Here is a 5,116-nt window from a genome sequence, read left to right as displayed (position 1 = left end):
ACCATATTTGACTTTCAACATCACCTTCCTTTTCTGACAGAGTTATGGGCCAAATCGAAACCACAAACCCGATTTCTTTAATTGTTTTTGTTCTTTTCGAGCACTAAAAATGAAACAGATTTAGTATTGCTTTCAAGTAGTTTTAAAATATTAAAAGATCAAAAAAAGATTTTTTTAAATAATATAAAATCATTACAATGTAATATTTGTTTATAATCTTTTTTAACCATCTATAATGTACACATCCTAGAAATGAAATGCTCAAACTTGAGACATCAAAAGAGAACAACACTCCTTTTAACCAGTAGGGTCACAATAGGTTTATGAATTACTAAAATTTGGATCTTCCTCGTTAATCCTATTTTAAATTTTATAAAATTAAGGGCTAAAGTGGTTCGACGAAAAAAGTCAATTTGAGTGTAAACACGAGTGTTGATAGTAAGGAATTATTGGTTATTGATTCTTGTTCTAATCTTGCAAAATTAAAAGATATATTCAAAGAATGCTTCATATGAAGATAAAACCAATCCCTTAAACCTTGGAAGCATCAAATGGCCACACGAATAAGAATTTGTGTGTATATATGAGGGGTGTTAGGTCCTCTCCAAAATATAGAAGCATACAATCTTTAGTAGATACTTGAGAATATGCTTTGTTGTTTGTCGATGTCTAAGACTAAGATTTACACTGTATCTTCTCATTATTTCTACTATAAAACATATTGTTCAAATCATAACACATATAATATTTTTCATAATGGACACATAAGTGTCTTTTTAATATAAATTCATCAAAGGGTCTCACTCTAAAGAATATTAGGTTCGTCTAGCTTTGTTTGCATGGTGTGTGTTATTAATAGGATATCAATTAAAGAATTTTAATTTTTTTTATCAATTAATTCTATTTGAAATCAATCAATTAATTAAATTATTTGATTAACTGAAATGATTAATAATAAATATTAAGTGTATTATATATATATATATATATATAACCTAACATCATATTATATATGCATTTAGTAATTTTGTATCCTACTACTTTTATTAATAATAGATTATCTGTGTCTTTTTTCAGGTTCCTCTTATTCCGGTGGCCTGTCTTCATCCAAAAATGATGCAACATTCCTAACTATTTGCATTGTTTATAGAATCGATGCCCTTGGGCAAATGGCATGGTTCTCCTTTGATCGACATTCAAATATGGACTGATCAAAACAATTGAAGATTACGGAATTTGATTACAACAGTAATGGAACAAGTCCTACAAGTGATCCGGCAGGAGCCAAGAGTTAGCAACACAGATGGAACTTTACAAATAACGAGCCTCAGGTGCCAGATAGGAGGTATTAGGAGTTAAAATTCTTGAGCTCACCGCAGAGGCTGCAATGCTTTGGGTTGAGTTCAGCTTTTTTGTTATTGAACTTGCATATTTGGAAGTCCCAGAGACAAGGCGAGTGAGTCCGAAACGGGGGATGTAAGGCTGGAGTTCATTGTCAAGAAGGATTTTTGTTGATTTCAAATTGCCATGAACGTACTTTCGAGGGCTGTATTCGTGAATGTACATTAAACCCCTTGCAGTTCCTTGAATAATTCTCAACCTCGCAGCCCAGGAAAGTGGTGGACAATTTTCACTCGGTCCTCCTGCATTAAATTCAAAACTGCATTAAAATGGCTATGTTTCAAATCATCTTTTATCAGAGATTTTACAATGAAACAAAATCAAAATGCACAATGCTTTTTCTTAGCTTCATTTGGAAACACAGTGGACAGAGGTTCCCTGATCATGATCGAGTGCCAAATCGACATCGGACCCCAGAAAGGTTAGTCTTATAGTTTTACTTCAAATAAAAAACCAACTGCAGAGTTACTATAAACAATCTAGTGAAGAATGATAATTTCATGGGAATTTCTAAGGGCAAAACCTGAAACATACAAATGCAGTAGACATAAATGCATTTCAGATAATAACAAGGCAACTATTCTGTCAGTGGCCCACATTTTTTAAAATGTCAACATTAAAAACCTAATGCATAAAAAAAAAAACGAGCTTGACAGCCACCATGATGGGGTCCATTCAAAAAAATTTGGTCCTTCAATTTGTACGAGCATATAATATCAGCACGACCACACGACTATAATCATAAATGTTTTGAACTTGAAAAAGTAATATGATTCCAATAAAAGAAAAGAAAGACATCTTTGTTGTATTAACAGAAGGCTGAGTCAACACACGGCCAATGAAGAACAACAAACACTGTAAAATGATCCAGCAAGTAATTTGAAAGAAGTAGTAACGAAAGGCTTATATCAGATTCTCTATTTATTGTTAATTGTGTGCATGTATAGGTTAGGGATTGAAACAACACTGTCTGTCACCAATTGCTAAAATTAGCCACTTTGCAGTTTTCAGCACACCGGCCTCAAACAGGAAAACTAGAAACCCAGAAAACACAGTTATGTACCGCAAGAATACAGATGTTTTTAACCAATTGACACAATGGATGCACAAGCGCAGCTGGCCGAACATAGGATCTCAAAGGAGAACAACACTCATTTTAATATTGAGATCGCTTAATGGGTTCTCAAAGTAAGTTCCAATGACATCTACTTATCATTTATCCAATACCACCTTCATCACATTGAGGTCTCCTTAAACAATGTTAAAGGCATTAAAAAACTGCAACTACTTCAAGAATTGCATAACAATTTAAAATGATGATAAAATGAAAAGAAGACCTAAGCAAGGGGAGGAGATGAATGTTACCATGCAATGCAGCATACAAGCTTCCATTACGGATGAAATCGGTGACCAGCAACTTCTCATCATTGGCATAATTGTAAGCTCTCAACCTCACAACATTGGAGTGATCAACTCTCCCAATAGCCTCCACTTCAGCCTCAAACTCCTTATACTTCAACGGGGCATCACCCTCGCTTAACCTCCTCACGGCAACAACCGTAGCCCCCACTGTGCCGGATCCCCTCCCCGCCACCACTTTATACACTATCCCACTCCTACTCTTCCCCGCTACATATGCCGATGCCCTCAACAGATCCTCCCATCATCCACCGCCACGAATTTATCAGTCTGCCCTTCCTCATCAACATCCTCCCTCTTTTCCTCCCCCATTTTTCCCTCCCTGGATTTCCAGTTTCTCCGGAACACCCACAGAAGGACCGAAACCGCCCCGAGGACCAACGAGACGCCTGAGATCAATGGAACAGTCACCGGCCCAATTTTCTTTCCCATCATAAAAATGGGGTTTAAACCCTTGGGATTTTCTGGGTTTTCCTCGGGGTTTAAAGTGACCCTGAGGTTTTGGGCTTCAGGGCAAAGATTCCCCAACGGGAACCCACAGAGATTGGGGTTTCCAGTGAATGCAGTGGGCCCTTGGTTCACCAGAGAACAAAACTTGAGGCACTTTCCCGGATAAATTATTGTGCCTCAGATCCAAGCTTATCATAACCGGAAATTCTCCATAAGAAGCCGGAACTTCACCTGAAAACTGGTTGTAAGACAAGTTGAGGGTTCCTCTCAAGCTTTTAAGCTCAACGAGTGATTCAGGGAGTGACCCGTTGAGCGAGTTAGAGGAAAGGTCGAGGCGTGTTAAGTTTTTAAGGGATTGTATTTGCGAAGGAACTGAGCCGGAGAATGAGTTATGAGACAGGTCAATGTAGATAAGGTTCGTAGCGTTGAAGAGATGATACGGAATTGGTGTCGAGAAGTTGTTTTGAGAGAGATTAAGACGAGTTAGCGAGTCGAGGAGACCGAGTTCCGATGGGATGTAACCAGTTAACCCTTTGCCAGGAAGGAAGATTGAGGTGACTCGTCTGTGATTGCAAGCGATTCCCGGCCAGTGGCATGGGGTTGAGTCAGACTCGGACCAACTGTCCAGGGACCGAGTTGGGTCAGATTCCACGGCTGCCTTGAGAGCAAGGAGAGAGAGACCATCGGAATTGAGAGACGAAGTGAAGTGAAGAGAAACAGAAAAGAAACAAGTTTGTGAAGTGAAAGTAACATTGTCTTTGCTAATGCCCCTCCTTCTAACGCTTCATTCGATCATAATCGAAAATTTGGGTTCCATGCAACGAGAAGTCGCAGAAGAAGAAGAAGAAGAAGAAACGAGAAACAACGGCTGTTTGATGTGGAAGAAGAGAGTGATTTTTCGAATATTAAAAACAGTTTGAATTTCTTTGAACAGTGATATTCAAAATATTATTAGTTTATTGAACATTCGCATTGCATCAGAAAACCGACAGACATTATGAATCAGGTTTGGCATTGGAATCTTAATTGATAGATTACATGAAAAGCTGTTCCCAAATATATATTATAATGAATAGTTTGAAAACAATTTGAATTGTTGTCCTGATTCATAGAAACAAACGAGGCTGGATCCAGATTCCGATAATTCTACTCATACACGAGGAATGAAAATACAGGTTTCAAATGTAACACTGATTTGAATTAAATATTTAAATCTAATAGTTATAAGGGCTAATCAAGTTTCTATAAAGCCATCCTCAACCCAATCTCCTCTCATAACACTAGCGTATACATAGAGATATATGAGGGATAGGTGAAGCAATCCTTCCTAAAAATTTAAAATTATTATATATTAAAAAATTATATATATTTTTTTAATTGAAGTTTTAAAAATTCATCTTTTAATATAAAATTTTACGTCTATTTCTACACATTCATGTATATTCTCTGTTTAGCTTGATATACAGAGAAATAAGAGTGATCCCAAATCCATTTTCCATAAATTAGTTGTAGGCTCAATAAGATCTGCAACTATGGTATAATATAATTCCATGATCAGGTCTCGCAATCCAATGGTCGTTCTATATGTTTACCATCGAACCACAATCAACTTTCCTGATCATCTAGATATTTTTAGACTCGTACGTTTTCTTCAACCGACCATTTGTAGTTATTTTTCTAATGTTTTTTGAAATACTTGAATCGAACTTCAATTTTTTTCTTTTCTTTTGGTATTAAGATGTACTCCTCAAGCTAAAACTAGTTAAGGTTATTTACACCACATCTTGGTTGTTGTATTGTTGTAGTAGCTTTTGTAGCTCCGATGATGACCATTGAATTATTTGCA

The 5,116-nt window shown here is 36.6% G+C and overlaps 1 pseudogene; it reads right to left on the bottom strand.

Annotated features, from left to right (window-relative positions):
* Nucleotides 1-1,311: 1,311 nt before the first annotated feature.
* LOC120216568 lies at nucleotides 1,312-4,038 on the bottom strand (annotated as a pseudogene).
* Nucleotides 4,039-5,116: the final 1,078 nt, after the last annotated feature.

This window comes from Hibiscus syriacus, unplaced genomic scaffold (genome assembly GCF_006381635.1).
Source record: "Hibiscus syriacus cultivar Baekdansim isolate YM2019G1 unplaced genomic scaffold, ASM638163v2 tig00000765_pilon, whole genome shotgun sequence".
Classification (NCBI taxonomy): Eukaryota; Viridiplantae; Streptophyta; class Magnoliopsida; order Malvales; family Malvaceae; genus Hibiscus; species Hibiscus syriacus.
The sequence above is the reverse complement of the archived record's forward strand: the minus strand, read 5'-3'. Positions and strand labels throughout refer to the sequence as shown.